We start from the raw sequence: 23,405 nt of genomic DNA on the forward strand, positions 1-23,405 counted from the left end.
ATCGTGGGCCGAAGGGCCTGTTCTGTGCTGTATTTTCTATGTTCTATGTTCTATGTTCTATGTTACGATACTGGACTAGACCCCCCTAATTCATGTTGGGATCCCGGACTAGACCACCCAATCTATGTTACGATACCAGGCTAGACCCCCCCCCCCCCTAATTTATGTTCGGATACCGGACTAGACCACCCAATCTATGTTACGATACCAGACTAGACCCCCCCCTAATTTATGTTAGGATACTGGACTGGAGGGCAGCACGGTGGCGCAGTGGGTTAGCATTGCGGCCTCACGGCACCGAGGTCTCAGGTTCAAACCCGGCTCTGAGTCACAGTCCATGTTGCACATTCTAGCCGTGTTTGCGTGGGTTTCGCCCCCACAACCAAAAAATGTGCAGTGTAGGTGCATTAGCCACTCTAAATTGCACCTTAATTGGAAGAAATTAATTGGCTACTCTAAATTTATGAAACAAAACAAAAAAAAAGGGATCCCGGACTAAACCCCCCAATTTATGTGGATACTGGACTAGGCCCCCCAATTTATGTTAGGATGCCAGTCTAGACCCCCCCACCCAATTTATGTTAGGATACCGGACTAGAACCCCTAATTTATGTTAGGATACCAGACTAGACTCCCCAATTCATTTTATGATTCCAGACTAGACTCCCCAATTTATGTTAGGATTCCAGACTAGACTCCTCAACTTATGTTAGGATTCCAGACTAGACTCCCCAATTTATGTTAGGATTCCAGACTAGACTCCCCGATTTATTTTAGGATTCCAGACTAGACCCCCCAATTTATGTTAGGGTACCAGACAAGACTCTCCAATTTACATTAGGATTCCAGACTAGACTCCCCAATTTATGTTAGGATTCCAGACTAGACTCCCCAATTTATGTTAGGATTCCAGACTAGACCCCCCAATTTATGTTAGGATACCAGACTAGATCCCCCAATTCACATTAGGATACCAGACTAGACTCCCCAATTCATTTTATGATTCCAGACTAGACATCCAATTTATGTTAGGATTCCAGACTAGACTCCTCAACTTATGTTAGGATTCCAGACTAGACCCCCCAATTTATGTTAGGATTCCAGACTGGACCCCCCAATTTATGTTAGGATACTAGACTAGACCCCCCAATTTATGTTAGGATTCCAGACTAGACCCCCCAATTTATGTTGGGATACCGGACTAGACCCCCCAATTTATGTCAGGATACCAGACTAGACCCCCCAATTTATGTTAGGATTCCAGACTAGACCCCCCAATTTACATTAGGATACCAGACTAGACCCCCCAATTTATGTTAGGATACCAGACTAGATCCCTTAATTTATGTCAGGATACCAGACTAGACCCCCCAATGTATGTCAGGATACCAGACTAGACCCACCAATTTACATTAGGATACCAGACTAGACCCCCCAATTTATATTAGGATACCAGACTAGACTCCCCAATTTATGTTAGGATTCCAGACTAGACTCCCCAATTTATGTTAGGATTCCAAACTAGACTCCCCAATTTATGTTAGGATACCAGACTAGATTCCCCAATTTATGTTAGGATTCCAGACTAGACATCCCAATTTATGTTAGGATACCAGACTAGACCGCCCAATTTATGTTAGGATACCAGACTAGACATCCCAATTTATGTTAGGATACCAGACTAGACCCCCCAATTTATGTTAGGATACCGGACTAGACCCCCCATTTTATGTTAGGATACCAGACTAGACTCCCCAATTTATCTTAGGATACCGGACTAGACTCCTCAATTTATGTTAGGATTCCAGACTAGACTCCCCAATTTATGTTAGGATACCAGACTAGATTCCCCAATTTATGTTAGGATTCCAGACTAGACATCCCAATTTATGTTAGGATACCAGACTAGACCGCCCAATTTATGTTAGGATACCAGACTAGACATCCCAATTTATGTTAGGATACCAGACTAGATCCCCCAATTTATGTTAGGATACCGGACTAGACCCCCCATTTTATGTTAGGATACCAGACTAGACTCCCCAATTTATCTTAGGATACCGGACTAGACCCCCCAATTTATGTTAGGATACCAGACTAGACTCCCCAATTTATGTTAGGATACCAGACTAGACCCCCCAATTTATGTTAGGATACCGGACTAGACCCCCCAATTTATGTTAGGATACCAGACTAGACTCCCCAATTTATGTTAGGATACCAGACTAGACCCCCCAATTTATGTTAGGATTCCAGACTAGACCCCCCAATTTATGTTAGGATACCAGACTAGACTCCCCAATTTATGTTAGGATACCAGACTAGACCCCCCAATTTATGTTAGGATACCGGACTAGACCCCCCAATTTATGTTAGGATACCAGACTAGACTCCCCAATTTATCTTAGGATACCGGACTAGACCCCCCAATTTATGTCAGGATACCAGACTAGACCCCCCAATTTATGTTAGGATACCAGACTAGACCCCTGAATTTACGTTAGGATACCAGACTAGACCCCCCAATTTATGTTAAGGTACCAGACTAGACCCCCCCAATTTATGTTAGGATACCAGACTAGACCCCTGAATTTACGTTAGAATACCGGACTAGACCCCCCAAATTATGTTAGGATATCGGACTAGACCCACCAATTTATGTTAGAATACCGGACTAGACCCCTGAATGTACTTTAGAATACCGGACTAGACCCCTGAATTTACGTTCGAATACCGGACTAGACCCTTGCAAATTATGTTACGATACTGGACTAGACCCCCCTAATTCATGTTGGGATCCCGGACTAGACCACCCAATCTATGTTACGATACCAGGCTAGACCCCCCCCCCCTAATTTATGTTCGGATACCGGACTAGACCACCCAATCTATGTTACGATACCAGACTAGACCCCCCCCTAATTTATGTTAGGATACTGGACTGGAGGGCAGCACGGTGGCGCAGTGGGTTAGCAGTGCGGCCTCACGGCACCGAGGTCTCAGGTTCAAACCCGGCTCTGAGTCACAGTCCATGTTGCACATTCTAGCCGTGTTTGCGTGGGTTTCGCCCCCACAACCAAAAAATGTGCAGTGTAGGTGCATTAGCCACTCTAAATTGCACCTTAATTGGAAGAAATTAATTGGCTACTCTAAATTTATGAAACAAAACAAAAAAAAAGGGATCCCGGACTAAACCCCCCAATTTATGTGGATACTGGACTCGGCCCCCCAATTTATGTTAGGATGCCAGTCTAGACCCCCCCCACCCAATTTATGTTAGGATACCGGACTAGAACCCCTAATTTATGTTAGGATTCCGGATTAGACCCCCTAATTTATGTTAGGATTCCGGATTAGACCCCCCAATTTATGTTAGAATTCCAGATTAGACCCCCCAATTTATGTTAGAATTCCAGATTAGACCCCCCAATTTATGTTAGAATTCCGGATTAGGCCCCCCAATATATGTTAGGATTACGGATTAGACCCCCCAATTTATGTTAGGATTCCGGATTAGACCCCCCAATTTATGTTAGGATTCCGGATTAGAGTACTGTCTGGCATTGTGTGGCGAGGAACGTCCTGTGAACAAATGGACTCAGTCAAGTCCAGTGTGGGAAATATTGGCGTTGTAGGTCAAATCTCTAATGAATTCCGGCGGTTACGGCGAAAAAGTACTCCCGCAGACGATTTGACAATGTAGGACCGTGGTGCCTCCTGCCTGATCACCGTAGCTGACTCAGACCATCGGCCTTCTGGGTCCCTGATTCTGATGGTGTCTCCTATTGTCAGTGGCTTGAGTAGGATCGCATGTTGATCGTAGTATAGTTTTTGTTTGGAGCACAGTGCCCACATGTCGTCGAGAACCAGTGCGTTGCCGGGGTCTCGGAATTGCTTTGCCAGTAGGGTTGTCCGGATGTCTCTGCCGAAGAGCATTTGCGCTGGTGACAGTCCTGAGCTCAATGGGGTTGTTCGGTACGATAACAGAGCTAGGTTGATGTCGGAACGTGACTCGGCTGCTTTGCTGATGAGTCGTTTAATGATGTGGACACCTTTGTCCCCTGTTCCATTTGATTGCGGGTAGCGATTCTGTGTCGCACCGTTGTCTGACCTTGACTTTTTCCTGTGTTTGTGGTATTGATTCTGTATGTCATCGTTCATGAAAGCTGTTTTGCTTGTTTGTTCTGGAGCAGATATGAATTTGTGAGATTCTTTATCATGCCATGGCATGTTTGTAGTCTTGTCATTGTTTTGCAGTGTGCTGTTGCATTCTCCTTCACGTGCAGAGTTGTACCATGTTGTACAGGTCGTTGTTTCATTGTTGTTGTTTCTGCCGTTTCTGTCTTGGTTGTTTTCGTTGTCGTTCTTGTTGTTGTCGTTCTTGTTGTTCTTTTTGTCGCGCTTGTTGATTCTGTTTTCGTTGTTTTGGCTTTTATTCCTGTTCTATTTCTTGTCGTGCTTGTTGTTTCTGGGATGCTTCTTGTTGCTTTTGTCGTTCTTGTTGCGCTGCATGTTGCTTTTGTTGTTGCTGTTGTTGTTCTGGTTTCTGTTGTGCTTCTTGCGGTTTTTGTTGTTCTTGTTGCGCTCAATGAGTGTGCCATGTGGATGATTTGAGTCATTGTCACAGTTTTTGGCGCCAGTGTCCTTTGTGGTCTCTGCTACATTGAGCGTATCTTCTTGAGAATTGTGAGAATGATCTGATGTTGCATTGATGTTGGTGGCATCAATCATTTGTGGTGGATTTGATTCCTCTTCTTTGTTTACTTGGTGCTCCTCTTCTAGACTCATTTCTGGTTCACTTGAATCATCATTGATTTCTAGGTGCTCCTCTTTTGGAGTCATTTCAGGTTCATTTGAATCATCTGTGATCTCTTTGTGCTCCTTTTCTGGAGTCAAAGTCTTCACGATTTCATTTTGTTGTGGGTTGTGATGCTCCTTTTCTGGAGTCAAAATCTTCATGATTTCTATTAACGTGGTCTCTCTGGACTCTTGGTGCTCCTCCTCTGATTATTGAGTGCTTCTGTGCAGACGAGCTGAGATATGTCAGTCTCGCTGTGATCCTGCGCAACCTGTATGGCAATTGTTATTTCTTCGTCACTTGTCTCACATACAGTGGGTAGACATTCAATGTCTTCTTCTGGTGGCTCAAATAAGCTTGATAGATCTTCATGGTCTTGTACATGCATGGCGTTCGCTATGGAGTATTTGCTTGAATCCATTTTTGAGTCTGTCACCGAGCTGTCTGTGGAGGCTTGCGTCACTCGCTTTGTGGAGGCTTGCGTCGCTCTCTTTGTGGAGTCCTTCATCGCTCTCTCTGTGGAGTTTGTCATCGCTCTCTCTGTGGAGTCCTTCATCGCTCTCTCTGTGGAGTCTGTCATCGCTCCCTCTGTGGAGTCTGTCATCGCTCTCTTTGTGGAGTCATGCAGTGTTCTCGCTGTAGAGTCGATCTGTGCTCTCTCAACAGAGTCGTTCTGTGCTCTCTGTGTGGTGTCGTCTTCGTCTTGGGTATTGCTGTCATCCAATGTATCGACGATCTGCCATGGCACCATGGTATTGGATTGATCTACCATGAAAAGCCTCGTATTGAGCTTTTCAACCGTGTTGCTGATGCTGTGATCAGGATGTCCGAATAACTCAGCCATGTCTGAGCAGTATTGTGTGTATTGTTCTATAGACAAATCATCGCTTTTTGTTTCGGAGTTGTGATCGTTCTCTTCATGTTCAATGAACAAATCATCTTCTCGTGTGGAGCTGGGACCCTTCGTGGTGCGTGGACCACTCTCTGTTTCTTGGTGTCAGGCCGCAGCATAATCCTGCACTCACGAGTCGGGATGTCATATATGCTGGGCTGAAGATTCCCCATTCCGAAGAACTCATCGTCGGGGTCTTCACGGTACAACATCTCTAGTTGCGGTTCGGATTTGATACTGGGGTAGCCATCTCCCAAGGTGAACTCTTCGTCTGAGTCATAGCCTACAAGGACGATATCATCTTCTAGGGCGGTGCTAACTGCTTGTTCCAGGGTGTTGTGAAAGTTATTTTCAATTGCTGGCATAGGTTCGGGCATCGTTCTGTCTTTTGAGGCAAGAAAATGTTTCAATGTTTCAAATTTTGCAGCTTTCAATTTCTTTTTGTTCATTTTCGTGCATTTCCCTTTTAAGTGGGCGTGGTCCTGGTCCTCCGATGTCATGACGCCCGTGAGGTCACGCGTAGGACTCGATTGCCCATGCGCCCTCCGAGTTTCCTGTACTGTGCGCTCTTTTCGCAACTGCGCACGTGCGGCTCCTTAGCACAGGCTAAAATCGCTGGCTTTGAAAGCAGACCAAGGCATGCCAGCAGCACGGTTCAATTCCCGTAACAGCCTCCCCGAACAGGCGCCGGAATGTGGCGACTCGGGGCTTTTCACAGTAACTTCATTTGAAGCCTACTTGTGACAATAAGCGATTTTCATTTCATTTCATTTCATTTCTCTAGGTGGCTGCCAATCACAAAGTGCTGTGGCATCGGTGGCGATCCTGCCGCTGCCTCGTGGTGATTGTTTACGCCATTTTTACCGATTTTGTTTTCTAAATAATGATTCTGTGTTTGTAGAGACTCAAAGTATTGATTTTGGGTTTTTTCATAAGCAAGGCATTTTTGTATAGTGGTTTCTAGAGTTAGATACTTATTTTGTGGTAGTTCGTCCCTCAAATTTTTATCAGATAGTCCAGAAATTAATTGATTCATTATCACAGTGTCTCTGAAATCAGCATAATCACAGCCTTGTGGTATTAACTTGAGATTTGTAATAAAATCAGTGATGGGCCCTCCGTTTCTCTGGCATTTATGACAATCGGTAAATCTTTCCAGCATCTCACCAGAGTGATTCTTACAGTGTTCATCAAATATTTTGAGTATTACTTCTATTTTGGTGTCATCCTCACCTTCTAAGTTATTAAAGCAATTATAGATTTCTCTAGCTTCATGCCCTCTTGTTGAGAGTAGTAGGGCTATTTTTGTTGCGTCAGAGGCCGTGCTTAAATCATTGGCTGTGATAAATATTTGGAACAGCTGTTCAAACATTTTCCAGTTATAACTTAAATTACCGGTAGTTTCCAGTTGCCATGGAGTTCCAACAAGTTCCATCGAATCAGTTAGTCGTCAAGGATCCATTTGCTGCAAAGTCTTCCACAGTCAAATATCTGGTTTAAGTTTTTCTTCTCTTGCTGGTGTCTAGCTAGCTTTCTGAAATCACTCCGAGTACCATATGTTATCCTCTAAGTCTGAATAAAGATTTTAGACTTCCAGTTAACACAAATACTTTATTCAGTAGGTTTGTTCTGTTTCCAGAGTTTAACTAGATATAATACAGTCAAGAGGTATGACCAGTGAAGATAAGGTAAGCTGCCTATGCTGAGCTGTCTCTATCTGCTGCTGCTCACTAGCCCTGTGCTTCTGAAAGAGGTGGATTCTCACCTCCACCATCCTAGTTAATGAATTCAGTTTTGCCCGATGCTACAGCCAGCTCCTACTCTGCAACCTCTGCCATGTTGTTTGACTATTTTGCCCATCTAAAGGAAAGAAGATATCGGGGCTGATTTTGAGCACAAGTTAGCCGTCAGTGCAAATGGCGACGTGGGCACAAAATCTTGCAGGAGTCAGGAAACGGGGTTCTTGCCGTTGAGATCACGTTTTCCGATTTTCCACTCCTCTTGCCCGTGACGTTACAAAATACATTTGAATATCTTCATGGGGTTTTCAAGCAATATGCTGCCCCCTCACTGAATGTTCAAAACAGATTTTTAAAATCTTGAAGGGCCAAGGGGAGTCCACCGGGGATGCACTGTAAATATAGCCCACAATGGAAAGGCACCTGCCGGGGCAGTGCCCTGGGACCACCCACTGGCACCACCCCTGGCACTGTCAATCTGGCGGCACTGCCTGGGCGAGCCCCCTGGAGATCCCTACTGGGGGGAATCCCCTTATGTGTGGGGGTGAGGGGTCACCCCAATGCCTGTGGGGGCAGGTGAGGTTTTAGAGTCACCCGGACGCCTGTGTGGTGGTGGTGGTGGGGGAGGGGGTGGGCAATACCTGTGTGGTTGGGTGGGTGTCAGAACCTCGATGCCCGTGTGGTGAAGGGTGCCCGGATGCCTGTATGATGGTAGGGGTCACCCCGTGCCTGTGTGTTTGTGTAGGGCAGGGGGAGGAATGTCTCGATGCGTGTTGGGTGGGGGCTATCCCACTGCTTGTGTGGAGGCCCCCTGTGGCCTGGGGGGTGGGGGGGAGTTCATTTCAGATGCTGATCAGGGCTCCCTTTAAAGACGGCGACCCAATCTCTGTGGACTCCACTTACCAACTCCATCAGCCAGAATGACGGTGCAAATCACGGCCCCAGGTTTTCTGTGTACGAGAGAGTAAGAAAACCTGGAGTGAAAACTCTGCTGTACAGCTGGAGAGATACACACCGTTTTTCCCACTGAAACTGACACTGACAAATTATGTGGAGATTCCACCCATCCTTTGTGTTCCTCACATTTTCCACAATGGCTGCCATGGTTACATCAGGCATTCGTGATGCATTAATTGACATCATGTTGTCTTCTGCCTTTCTAACGCACTTTGTTCATCCGCCAACCTATCATATTTCTCACCCTCCAATGTGACAAGCTACCTATTAACACTCGCAGCTGATCTGCACTTCACATGAAAATCTGCCCAGATAGTTTCCTTCTGCTCGGGATCAAGACCAACATCGTTAAATGAGTTCCTCATTACAAACTGCAGTCGAAACCTGCGTGGAAAATATCCAATGTTGTAGCATTGCCTAGGGGGCTGAACAGCAACCTTTGTTTCTGTTTAGATTACTGGATAACAGATCAGCTCTCCCACAACCTGCCATGCTTCGGAAAACCAAATGCATCAATGCTCTATCAGATTATGGTTTTGAAACATTTTTATTAAAAGTAACAGATAAGGAGAAGCAAGTGATAATGCAGCACTATTTTTACAAAACTTTAAACATGCGTTTCCTCCTTGGACGTAAGAACACAAAATGTGCAACACTTTTCTAACTCTACTGTTACAATTGAGCCTTAACAACTATCTGTAAATGTATCTTAACAGCAGGGGTGCAGAGTGGCCCAAAGAACTCCAAAACACCACGTGCTTGAATCTTCTGTTTTGAAACTAAGTGTTCCTGCCAGCAAAGAATCGGGACCATGTCCCGCTGGTGCTCGGAGCGAGCCGAGGTGGGAGTCTCATACCTTTACTCTGCTAAATTATACATAGCGGAGCGCACACCAGTCTCCCTGCACTTACCGATCTCGGCCCGCCATTTTGAATGAGCGCCCCAATCCCAGCATCCAGAGACACGTTCCACTCCCCCCCCCCCCCCGACAATGCAAATGTTGACCCATCCCCTGACGAGGGTAACAGCCCTAACCCCTCACTAAAGAGGAGCATTCTTTTCCCAATGTTGAGATATGCCTATAGATGGTGTTGTATATAGTTGGTGGTGCGACCTCCAACCAGCAGGTGGCAGTACAGATCCACCATGCGGTCTCGAGATAGTGGTCATGTGACAAGGCACTCAGATATAAGTCAGGGCATGTCTGGTGATCCTGAGATGTTTGTAAGACGTACATGAGGACAGTCGTGCATGCAGGTAGCTCCAGGGGAATATAAAGAAACTACATGATAACTTGCTCTGCATCTGATCATTACCTTATCACATGTGCATTAATAAAAATCCTGGTTTGGACCCCCGGGAAATGCCTTTAGATATATGCAGGTGAGGGCTTTTGTAAGGCGACAGGTGAGGGAATTCCCGTTGCTCCCGGCACAAGAAATTCAAGACAGGGTGATCTCGGGCGCATGGGTCGGAGAGGGCAAGGTGTCGGAAATACACCAGGAGATGAAAGAACAAGGGGAAGCGCTGGTAGAAGAGTTGAAGGGTAAATGGGAGGAGGAGCTGGGGGAGGAGATCGAGGAAGGTCTGTGGGCGGATGCCCTAGGTAGGGTTAATTCCTCCTCCTCGTGTGCCAGGCTCAGCCTGATACAATTTAAGGTGGTTCACAGAGCTCACCTGACGAGGGCGAGGTTGAGCAGGTTCTTTGGGGTAGAGGACAGATGTGGAAGGTGCTCAGGGAGCCCGGCAAACCATGTTCATATGTTTTGGTCATGCCCGGCACTGGAGGGGTTCTGGAGAGGAGTGGCGGGAGCAATATCTCAGGTGGTGAAAGTCCGGGTCAAGCCAAGCTGGGGGCTTGCAATATTCGGAGTAGTGGACGAACCGGGAGTGCAGGAGGCGAAAGAGGCCGGTATTCTGGCCTTTGCGTCCCTAGTAGCCCGGCGAAGGATCTGCTATTGTGGAAGGAGGCGAAGCCCCCCAGCGTGGAGGCCTGGATAAACGATATGGCTGGGTTCATAAAGTTGGAGAGGATTAAGTTCGCCTTGAGAGGGGGGTCGGTCAGCAGCAGCAACCCGGGGGGAGGGGTGGTGGGACACACGGCCGGAGAGGGGGGAGGGGGAGCTGCCTGGGGGGGGTGGATGAGCAAGAGATAACATGAAGAGTCGGGGAAACTGGCACGTACGGGAGAGAGCCAGTGTACAAAGCTATGTAAATATACTATTTTGCCATGTATATATCTTGCTCCGCGCGATTTCTCGTTTCTTTTTTTTTTACGGCGGGGGGGGGGTGGGGGGGGTTATTGCTTGTAAGGGAGAAAAATTGTGTTAAAAACTTTAATAAATATATATATATATTTTTTACATTTTTTAATCCTGGTTTGGACAGATCACCAGCAGTCTGTGGATTCCGTGCTAGACATCGAACATCGAACACAACACCCATCAGGGGAATAACCCTCCACATGATGCACGCCGAAAGATAACCTCAACCCCTCTACCCAGTCACTCCAGCTCCTCCCAACTTTCTCAGTCCCTCCCTCACAGCCCTTCCTTCTCCGCCCCCTCTTCCTCAGCCATCCCCCCAGGCATTCCCTTCATGCCCTTCCCCTTGACAGTGCCAATGGTGCACTGCTCCCTGACACCACGGCACTGAAACCCTGGCGGTGACATCCTACCCTAGCGCATTGGACCCCGAGAGGTGTCAAGGAGGTAAATCTGTTGTTCATGGGCCCCACTGCTGCTGCCAGGCTGCAGGGGGAGGGTCCCCCAAGGCTCTTACGCGTTATGTGGGCTCAGGCTGGGTGAAAGTGGTTGACCTCAGGACCTCCTCCTGGGATGGAGGTCCCATGCCTGCATTGCCCCTTCCAGCCCAGGGAAACCTGAAGATCACTCTTGGCCTGGTGATCTCAGGCAACCCTCTGTTCAAAATCATCATCCTTGACTATGAACTGTTTAAAATTTGAAGTGGCCTCCTCACTCTGCACTGCTCTGCCCGACAGCAGATCACACAGTTCATTGGAGACTTACATCAGGAAGCTGCAAGGATTTTCACTTTCCTTGCATCTGCAATCTCAGCTTTTACCACTGCTGCTTTTTGAAGTGTCTGAGCCTCCCTAGAAACCTACAACACTTGAAAAGCATTGAAATCCCGCAAGATCCATTGAAATGCTAAGCATTCATTCATAGAACATAGCGCAGTACAGGCCCTTCGGCCCTCGATGTTGCACCGACCTGTGAAACCACTCTAAAGCCCACCTACACTATTCCATTATCATCCATATGTTTATCCAATGACCATTCAAATGCCCTTAATTTTGGCGAGTCCACTACTGTTGCAGTCAGGGCATTCCACGCCCTTACTACTCTCTGAGTAAAGAACCTACCTCTGACATCTGTCCTATATCTATCTCCCCTCAATTTAAAGCTATGTTCCCTCGTGCTAGCCATCACCATCCGAGGAAAAAGGCTCTCACTGTCCACCCTATCTAATCCCCTGATCATCTTGTATGCCTCAATTAAGTCACCTCTTAAACTTCTTCTCTCTAACGAAAACAGCCTCAAGTCCCTCAGCCTTTCCTCATAATATCTTCCCTCCATACCAGACAACATCCTGGTAAATCTCCTCTGCACCCTTTCCAGTGCTTCCACAACCTTCCTATCATGCGGCCACCAGAACTGCCGCAATACTCCAAATTCGGCCGCACCAGAGCTTTGTACAGCTACAACATGACCTCATGGCTCCAAAACGCAATCCCTCTACCAATAAAAGCTAACACACCGTACGCCTTCTTAACAACCCTATCAACCTGGGTGGCAACTTTCAGGGATCTATGTACGTGGACACCGAGATCTCTCTGCTCATCCACACTACCAAGAATCTTACCATTAGCCCAATACTCTGTATTCCTGTTACTCCTTCCAAAATGAATCACCTCACACTTTTCTGCATTAAACTCCATTTGCCACTTCTCAGCCCAGCTCTGCAGCTTATCTATGTCCCTCTGTAACCTGCAACATCCTTCCGCACTGTCCACAACTCCACCGGCTTTAGTGTCATCTGCAAATTTACTCACCCATCCTTCTACGCCCTCCGCCAGGTCATTTATAAAAATAACAAACAGCAGTGGCCCCAAAACAGATCCTTGTGGTACACCACTAGTAACTGAACTCCAGGCTGAGCATTTCCCAGCAACCACCACCCTCTGTCTTCTTACAGCTAGCCAATTTCTGATCCAAACCACTATATAACCTTAATCCCATGCCTCCGTATTTTCTGCAATAGCCTACCGTGGGGAACCTTATCAAATGCTTTACTGAAATCCATATACACCACATCAACTGCTTTACACTCGTCCACCTGTTTGGTCACCTTCTCAAAGAACTCAATAAGGTTTGTGAGGCACAACCTCCCCTTCACAAAACCATGTTGACTATCCCTAATCTAATTATTCCTTTCTAGATGATTATAAATCCTATCTCTTATAATCCTTTCCAAGACTTTGCCCACAACAGAAGTAAGGCTCACTGGTCTATAGTTACCAGTCTATAGTCTACTCACCTTCTTGAACAAGGGGACAACATTTGCTATCCTCCAGTCTTCTGGCACTATTCCTGTCGACAATGACGACATAAAGATCAAAGCCAAAGGCTATCAATCTCCCCCCTAGCTTCCCAGAGAATCCTAGGATAAATCCCATCCATCCATGGGGACATATCTATCTTCACACTTTCCAGAATTGCTAACACCTTCTCCTTATGAACCTCAATCCCGTCTAGTCTAGTAGCCTGTATCTCAGTATTCTCCTCGACAACATTGTCTTTGTCCTGTGTGAATAGTGACAAAAAATATTCATTTCATGCCTCTCCTATCTCCTCAGGCTCCACGCACAACTTCCCACTACTGTCCTTGACTGGTCCTACTCTTACCTTAATCATTCTTTTATTCCTGACATACCTATAGAAAGCTTTAGGGTTTTCCTTGATCCTACCTGCCATGGACTTCTCATGTCCCCTCCTGGCTCTTCTTAACTGTCTCTTTAGGTCCTTTCAGGCTAACTTGTAACTCTCAAGCGCCCTAACTGAACCTTCACGTCTCATCTTTACATAAGCCTCCTTCTTCCTCTTGGCAAGTGATTCAACTACTTTAGTAAACCACGGTTCCCTCGCTCGACCATTTCCTCCCTGCCTGACAGTTACATACTTATCAAGGACACACAGTAGCTGTTCCTTGAACAAGTTCCACATTTCAATTGTGCCCATCCCCTGCAGTTTCCTTCCCCATCCTATGCATCCTAAGTCTTGCCTAATCGCATCATAATTGCCTTTCCCCCATCTATAACTCTTGCCCTGCGGTATACACCTATTCCTTTCCATTGCTCAAGTAAACGTAACCGAATTGTGGTCACTATCACCAAAGTGCTCACCTACCTCCAAATCTAACACCTGTCCTGGTTCATTACCCAGTACCAAATCCAATGTGGCCTCACCTCTTGTTGGCCTATCTACATACTGTGTCAGGAAACCCTCCTGCACACATTGGACAAAAACTGACCCATCTAAAGTACTCGAACTATAGCATTTCCAGTCAATATTTGGAAAGTTAAAGTCCTCCATAACAACTACCCTGTTACTTTCGCTCCTATCCAGAATCATCTTTGCAATCCTTTCCTCTACATTTCTGGAACTTTTCGGAGGCCTTTAGAAAACTCCCAACAGGGTGACGTCCTTTCTGCCACCGTAATACTGTCCTTGACTAACAATGCCACACCTCCCCCTCTTTTACCACCTTCCCTGAGCTTACTGAAACATTTAAACCCTGGATCCTGCAACAACCATTCCTGTCCCTGCTCTATCGATGTCTCCGAAATGGCCACAACATCAAAGTCCCAGGTACCAACCCATGCTGCAGGTTCACCCACCTTATTTCGGATGTTCCTGGCATTGAAGTAGACACACTTCAAACCACCTTCCTGCCTGCTGGCACACTCCTGCGACCTTGAAACATTACTCATGACCTCACTACTCTCAATCTCCTGTACACTGGAGCTACAATTCAGGTTCCCATTCCTCTGCTGAATTAGTTTAAACCCTCCCGTTTATGAAACCCTTCAGTTTCATAGTGCAGCACCTTTAGCTTGCCTTTGGTTGACAGCGTAATGGTTAAACACAGCAGGCAGAACATTTGTTTATTTATCTTTCCCTTCAAGCTTGAATTCACCTGAAGTACCCTACATTGATCCTAAAGGCAATTTTAATAAACATCCTTGTTCTGATTGACAGCTGCGGACAACTTCAAAAGCTTGAAGTGCTTTTGCTTCCTCTTTTCTAACTGCAGAAAGCAGTTCACACTCAGCAGTGAGATCACCTTGGCAAGAGAGATCTTTAGGTTTCTGTGATGCATGTAGGAATTTCAGATACATTGTACGGTAGGCATTTATTGCAGTAAAAAGGGTTAAAAACCTGAGTTAGTAGTGTTTCTAAAGAATCCTGGGTTGAAAGATTTATGGAGCCAGGGGTACAATTGAAGCATTGTAAAAAGCCATGGCTACTGGAATGTTGTTTGGATTAAGGGGATTCCCTGAGGAGTTAATTAGATTTCAGCTTGATAAAAATTTGTAATTTCTGGGAGGTGCCAAGATATCAGGCATTTTACAGAAAAGCAGTTTAGTTGTGTGTTGGCTGAAGATATGAGCATTTCAGTTCCGTTAAAAGATATGTATTTCGTTAGATTAACGGTTTAAAAGAAAAAAAAAATTAGAGTACCCACTTCTTTTTTTCCAATTAAGGGGCAATTTAGCGTGGTCAATCCACCTACGCTGCAAATCTTTGGGTTGTGGAGGTGAGACCCACAACGGGGAGAATGTGCAAACTCCACATGGACAGTGACCCGGTGCTGGGATCGAACTCGGGTCCTCAGTGCCGGGAGGCAGTAGTGCTAACCACTGCACCACCGTGCCGCCCCCAAGCGTTTTATTTTTAAGCCGTTCCGAAGAGTTTAATTAGAAGGTGAGCTGAAACAAGCTGAAGCAGCTTGTGAAGAAGTACAGCCAACGTTTCTGTATGGTTGTGACAGGATTCAGGCATTTTCTTTAAAACAGTGGCACAAGGTCCCTCTTTCTAAAAGTAGAGTATCCAGACATCTATGTAAAGCAGGTAACCCTGATGATAACTGTACATAACAGTAGATTGAGAGCTGAGGGGCTGGATTCTCCGCAGCCCCGCGCCAAAATCGCGTCTGGCGTGGGGGCGGAGATCCACTTTTACGCCCAAATCGGGTCCGGCGCCGCTCCCGCGATTCTCTCGAAGAATCACTCGCACGCGATTTATGCAGCGTGGCTGGGGGGGGGGGCCATTGCCAGAGGCCCTGCCAGCAATGCTCCAGGCCCGACCAGCCGAATTCCCGACGGCGTGGTTCTAACAACGTCTGGCCAGTCATGGCTCTTGCGCAGCAGCTGCGGCCTTATTGGTAGCCGGGGCGGCAATCGGGTGGGTTAGATGGAGCGGCGCAGGGCAGATCGCTGGGACCTTGTTTGTTGGTCCAGGTCCGCCGGCTGAGTCCACCATCACGTTACGGCATGGCCGCTGGAGGCCGTCGCCGTGCGCATGCATGGACTCGGAACTGGAAGTGCGGGGGCCCGTATCCGCAGCTAAAACTGCGAGAAGCACTCCGGGCCCCTGCCAGCCCCTGCAGGTAGGTGAATAGCTCTTAATTTTTTTAAGGAAAGTCTGGCGTGAAACGGCAGCGTTTTTACGCTGACCTGGTGACATAGCCCCATATTTGGGGAATCGAGCCCGAGGTGTTTTTTGTTGTTTGAGTGGGAATAAAGATAGCAGTTAAGGATTACTATGTTCACTGTAATGATCAGCATTGTTTAAGGGGTAATTATAAGCTATTTTCTTGTGTGATGTTAAATATGTTTTAATACTGTTTTAGTAGTAAGGTTTGGTTTAATATACCATATCCCTATTTTTCTGTGAAATCACTCCTGCAGTGAGGTATCCTTTCCCCACAGTTGTACAAAATTCAAATAAAATATTGAGGCTGTTTTCCAGCATCCTAGCCACTGTTAGGGTCTGGCCTGTGATCGGAATATTTCCCAGGACTAGAAGGATCAGTCCAGACATGAGACCTCCATCCTGGGGGAGGGTCCTGAGGTGGGCCCTCACCCCTACCTCTAGCACATCCAACCCCCAAGACCTTCAGGGGACTCTCCCCCTGCAGCATGGTGGCAGCATAGAGACACATGAGCAATGGGTTTACCTTTATGACCCCCCTCGGGGTTCATCGCACCAGGGCAGCATTTGTCAATGCTTTCACCAAAGGCCACCCAGTGGAGTTCCCACTGCGGCGAACTGGACCATAACGGGTGGAGGGGGCGTGCAGATTTGGGCTGCTAGCCCATTAATCGCATATAGGTGAATGAATATAATCTGTTTGCATGTTCCTGCCAGTGCAGAGTTGGAAATGCGCTATGACCAGCAGGGTGGGATCAGTGCCTGAGAACGTGTCGCCACCCGGCAACAATCCAGTTTTTGGCCCCCGCAGGAATCTCCGCCCAGTCAGGTGCTGGCCCTGGGTTGGCAGTATCAGCGGGTCACGTCCAAGGGACAGAGGATGATGACATCCACGGGTGGCAGCCTCCTTCCCACCCCGGGGAACAGGCCACCACTCCTCCACCACATCCAGCAGTGTCTCAAGCTCGACATCAGCGAACCTCAGTGCCGCTCTTAGGGGTGGCATCTTCTTGGCTGGAATGGAAGTGTGTGGGGAGTGGAGTGCAGCTGCAGCTTGTCACGCTCTCGAGACCAATCCCGAACCCAGCGAATCACATGTCAGCCTCCGTTGGAATTGCACTAGTTCCACGTGATGCCGGTGAGGAGACCAGCCCCAAGATTCGGGGACGTTGACCTGCAGAGGCTCCGAGATGCAGTGGATGCCAGAAGGGATGTCCTGTTCCCCCGAGGGTCCGGGAAGGTGAGCCGTAGGGCAGCCACTGCTGACTGGGACGAGGTGGCGGCAGCAGTCAGCTCAGGCAGTGTGACCAGGAGGACTGGCCTTCAATGCTGGAAATAGGTCAATGACCCACACTGGGCATCACAAGTAGGTTTTACGAAGCATCTTAAATGAGGAGAGAAAGATGGGGAAGTGGAAAGCTCCAGGAAGATTGTTTACCTGAGATCAGGGGCGGATCTACTATGAAACTAATGAAGCTTAAGCTTCAGGGCCCCTAATCCCAGAGGGGCCCCAGAAGTGACTTTAGTCCACATTGCTTAAAAATTTTGGGTCTACTGCATGAGAAGGTTTTTTTCAAAAATAATAATATTAATAATATAGTGTAATTCAATACAAAATAATCGTTAAAATAAAAATGAAAAGGCTATTAAAGTATCATGTAGGCTAGCCGTAAACGAAAAAACGTTCAAATAAAGGATGTTTCATTCTAAATATATTTAATATTAAAAAATTATAAAAAACTTAAAACACTATTAACATTTATGACAGAAATACAAACAGTAGATGACGTGTCGTAACAAAAAAGGGGAGCCGTTGAAAAGGCAATCACAATGCTAACGTGAATTTTCAACGTGATAGCACTCGTGATAGCAATCTAGACAAGAATTTTTTTCAATAAAGTGTTCATAAGGATACAATATTTTAATTACCCCTATTCAATAATAAATGTTATATTTAGAAAAGTAAGGTAAGTAATAAAGAAATAGTGTTAGAATAACCGAAGCCTATTGTTTTTGTGAAGAGGTGAACGAAGGTAGGCTACGACTGCATAGCCTAGGCTAATACTATATTACAAGTATTTATGACAAAGTAATAAAAGGGTGAATTTGTGTTAAATTACAGGTGTTTATTATGAAAAGTGTTCAAATAATGGTAAAATTGTGTTACATTACCTTAGCCTATGAGTTTTGGTGGCCTAGTCTTGCCTAACTTAGTATAGCCTAGTGGAGGCTAGCTTGAACATAGCCTAGTTTAGCCTATTTAGCTTATTTATTATAAATCTTAAAAAATGGCGCTTTACTTTCTGAGAAGGGGGGCGCAATTCTCTCATCGGGAGTCTAAGTGCAGACGCCGGAGTGAAAATCGGAGTGTTTCACTCCAGTGCGGAGACCGCTGCCAGCCCCCTATTCTCCCGCCCCCGGGGGGCTGGGGGCGGCGTCACGTCATTTACGCGCGCCGGACATTGGCGGCGCGTAAAAGTGGCACCGCGTAACTGGCGTCACCCGCGCATGCACGGGTTGGCCGGCGCCAACCCGCGCATGAGTGGTTGCCGTCCTCCCCGAGGCTGCCCTGCAAGAAGATGTCGGATGGATCTTGCGGGGCGGCGGATGAAAGGAGGTCCTCCTTCAGAGAGGCCAGCCCGCCGATCGGTGGGCACCGACCGTGGGCCAGACCCCATTTGAGGCCCCCCCCCCCCCCCCCGGTGCAGGAACCCCCCTCCCCCCCACAGGCCACCCCCCCCCCAACGTTCCCGCGCTGTTCCTGCTGGCAGCGACCAGGTGTGGATGGCGCCGGTGGGAACCCGTCGTATTGGGCAGGCCCCTCGGCCGGAGAATCGCCACTTGCCCGTTGCAAATGGCGAGTGGCGATTCTCCCAGCGGCCAGCCGTGATTCTCGCCGCGCCGGTTTGGTGGGAGTGGGAGAATCGCGTGCGGGCATTGGGGCGGCGTGGCGGGACACGTGCGGTGCCCTGGCGATTCTCCCACCCGGCGTGGGTGGGGGAGAATTCCGCCCGGGGTTTTTAAAAAAAACCTTTCTCAGAAAGTAGACCTAAAATATTTTCCTTTCAAAGCATGCGACAACAGTCGCACGACTCAAATTGATTAATTTTTTGTTGTATATATTTCAACAATCCCAAAGTTTGAGAGTCAGTAGCACAGATGTTGTAAAGGTGGAGTGTCACGGTATGTTGGCTGTTCTGCTAAGGCTAATGTAATATTTTTCCCTTTCTCAAGACCCGAGAGGAATAACAATGGGCGAAATTCTCAAGAAACGGCGCGATGTCCGCCGACTGGCGCCCAAAACGGCGCAAATCAGGCGGGCATCGCGCCGCCCCAAAGGTGCGGAATGCTCCGCATCTTTGCGGGCCGAGCCCCAACCTTAAGGGGCTAGGCCGGCGCCGGACGAATTTCCGCCCCGCCAGCTGGCAGAAAAGGCCTTTGGTGCCCCACCAGCTGGCACGGAAATGACATCTCCAGGCGGCGCATGCGTGGGAGCGTTAGCGGCCGCTGACGGCATTCCCGTGCATGCGCATTGGAGGGAGTCTCTTCTGCCTCTGCCATGGTGGAGACCGTGGTGGAGGCGGAAGGGAAAGAGTGCCCCCACGGCACAGGCCTGCCCGCGGATCGGTGGGCCCCGATCGCGGGCCAGGTCACCGTGGGGGCACCCCCTGGGGCCAGATCGCCCCGCGCCCCCCTCAGGTCCCCGGAGACGGCCCGCGCCGCCTTGTCCCACCGCTAAGGTAGGTGGTTTAATCTACGCCAGCGGGACAGGCATTTTAGCGGCGGGACTTCGGCCCATCCGGGCCGGAGAATCGCGCGGGGGGGCCCGCCAACCGGCGCGGCGCGATTCCCGCCCCCGCCGAATATCCGGTGCCGGAGACTTCGGCAACCAGCAGGGGCGGGATTCATGCCAGCCCCCGGCGATTCTCCGACCGCGGAACAAGCAGAGACTGAGCAGAAACATGAAACAGGAAACAAATTCAGTGATTTCAAAGAATACAGCGACCTTGAAAACTGGCCCTAACAGTTGATAATGATTTCATACAGAATTGTTTAATGCAAGACATAGGTTTTTTTCAAAATAAAAAAACAGATGATGGATATACCGAATCAAGCAGGGTTTACAAGGAGCAAAACAGAAGTTTCTCAAACTAATATTTTGAAAAAAGATTGAAAAATGGCCAGACTGTGATGAGATCCTGGTTAGTTTACTCAAAGAACAAAGGCTGTATATACTGTTTTGTTTGTAAACTCTTTTCTAAATGCCAAACATCACTTACAACAGGTGGGTTTCTGACTGGGTGAATGTACTCAGAACTCTGGAGAATCATGAAGACAGCATGGAACATAAGAGGGCGATGTTGTGTTGGATAACAAGAAAGTCAAATAAAAATACTGTGGATCAGCAACTTGAAGAACAGATGAGAAAAACCATACAGTACTATTTTGAAGTACTGAAAAGAGTTGTAGCTGTTGTAAAGTTTTTAAGTGAAAGAGGTTTGGCATTTAGAGGTCATGAGGAGAAGTGGGGCTCACCAAATAATGGAAACTTCATGGGGGCCATTGAACTTATTGCAGAGTTCGACCCATTTTTACATGAACAAAGAGGGGGAGGTGTGGCGCTGCTAGACAAAAACATTATTACGGTGGCGGAGAGGTTGCTAGATGGGGACTCTTCTTCCGAGGTAGTATGGGCTGAGGTTAGAAACAGGAAAGGAGAGGTCACCCTGTTGGGAGTTTTCTATAGGCCTCCAAATAGTTCTCGGGATGTAGAGGAAAGGATGGCGAAGATGATTCTGGATAAGAGCGAAAGTAACAGGGTAGTTATTGTGGGAGACTTTAACTTTCCAAATATTGACTGGAAAAGATATAGTTCGAGTACATTAGATGGGTCGTTTTTTGTACAATGTGTGCAGGAGGGTTTCCTGACACAATATGTTGACAGGCCAACAAGAGGAGAGGCCACATTGGATTTGGTTTTGGGTAATGAACCAGGCCAGGTGTTAGATTTGGAGGTAGGTGAGCACTTTGGGGACAGTGACCACAATTCGGTGACGTTTATGTTAGTGATGGAAAGGGATAAGTATACCCCGCAAGGCAAGAGTTATAGCTGGGGGAAGGGCAATTATGATGCCATTAGACATGACTTGTGGGAGGATAGGTTGGAAAAGTAGGGTAAGAGTAGGGCCAGTCCAGGACAGGGATGGGAAGTTGTGTGTGGAGTCTGAAGAGATAGGCGAGATACTAAACAAATATTTTTTGTCAGTATTCACTCAGGAAAAAGATAATGTTGTGGAGGAGAATGCTGAGACCCAGGCTATTAGAATAGATGGCATTGAGGTACGTAGGGAAGAGGTGTTGGCAATTCTGGACAGGCTGAAAATAGATAAGTCCCCGGGGCCTGATGGGATTTATCCTAGGATTCTCTGGGAGGCCAGGGAAGAGATTGCTGGGCCTTTGGCTTTGATTTTTATGTCATCATTGGCTACAGGAATAGTGCCAGAGGACTGGAGGATAGCAAATGTGGTCCCTTTGTTCAAGAAGGGGAGTAGAGACAACCCCGGCAACTATAGACCGGTGAGCCTCACGTCTGTAGTGGGTAAAGTCTTGGAGGGGATTATAAGAGACAAGATTTATAATCATCTAAATAGGAATAATATGATCAGGGATAGTCAGCATGGCTTTGTGAAGGGTAGGTCATGCCTCACAAACCTAATTGAGTTCTTTGAGAAGGTGACTGAACAGGTAGACGAGGGTAGAGCAGTTGATGTGGTGTATATGGATTTCAGTAAAGCGTTTGATAAGGTTCCCCACGGTAGGCTATTGCAGAAAATACGGAGGCTGGGGATTGAGGGTGATTTAGAGATGTGGATCAGAAATTGGCTAGCTGAAAGAAGACAGAGGGTGGTGGTTGATGGGAAATGTTCAGAATGTAGTTCAGTTACAAGTGGCGTATCACAAGGATCTGTTCTGGGGCCGTTGCTGTTTGTCATTTTTATCAATGACCTGGAGGAGGGCGCAGAAGGGTGGGTGAGTAAATTTGCAGACGACACTAAAGTTGGTGGTGTTGTCGACAGTGCGGAAGGATGTAGCAGGTTACAGCGGGACGTAGATAAGCTGCAGAGCTGGGCTGAGAGGTGGCAAATGGAGTTTATTGTAGAGAAGTGTGAGGTGATTCACTTTGGAAGGAATAACAGGAATGCGGAATATTTGGCTAATGGTAAAGTTCTTGAAAGTGTGGATGAGCAGAGGGATCTAGGTGTCCATGTACATAGATCCCTGAAAGTTGCCACCCAGGTTGATAGGGTTGTGAAGAAGGCCTATGGAGTGTTGGCCTTTATTGGTAGAGGGATTGAGTTCCGGAGTCATGAGGTCATGTTGCAGCTGTACAAAACTCTGCTACGGCCGCATTTGGAGTATTGCGTACAGTTCTGGTCACCGCATTATAGGAAGGATGTGGAACCTTTGGAGCGGGTGCAGAGGAGATTTACCAGGATGTTGTCTGGTATGGAGGGAAAATCTTATGAGGAAAGGCTGATGGACTTGAGGTTGTTTTCGTTAGAGAGAAGAAGGTTAAGAGGAGACTTAATAGAGGCATACAAAATGATCAGGGGGTTAGATAGGGTGGACAGTGAGAGCCTTCTCCCGCGGATGGAAATGGCTAGCACGAGGGGACATAGCCTTAAACTGAGGGGTAATAGATATAGGACAGAGGTCAGAGGTAGGTTCTTTACGCAAAGAGTGGTGAGGCCGTGGAATGCCCTACCTGCAACAGTAGTGAACTCGCCAACATTGAGGGCATTTAAAAGTTTATTGGATAAGCATATGGGTGATAATGGCATAGTATAGGTTAGATGGCTTTTGTTTTTTGACTTCCCATGTCGGTGCAACATTGTGGGCCGAAGGGCCTGTACTGCGCTGTATCGTTCTATGTTCTATGTTCTATCTCGAGAAATGTAAAAATGAAAAAGTAAATGCTACTTACCTATCTAAATCCGTGTATGAAGAATTGATAGAAATCATGGGAAAATATGTGCAAGAAGAAATTGTGAATCAAATCAACAACCTAGACACCAAATACTACTCTATTATTGTTGACTCTAAGCCTGACCTGACACATGTTGACCAGCTGGTATTTATGGTTCGATACTGTGTTGCTAACTTTTGGTTGGTTCAATTGGCTCTGTTTTATAACCTTTGCTCGAGAGTCGCCAGGTATCTTTATGATACCGCCACGAGGTTCAAGTTCAAGTAATGATCAATAACTCAACACACCAATTGGT

Source organism: Scyliorhinus torazame, chromosome 8 (assembly GCF_047496885.1).
Source record: "Scyliorhinus torazame isolate Kashiwa2021f chromosome 8, sScyTor2.1, whole genome shotgun sequence".
Lineage (NCBI taxonomy): Eukaryota > Metazoa > Chordata > Chondrichthyes > Carcharhiniformes > Scyliorhinidae > Scyliorhinus > Scyliorhinus torazame.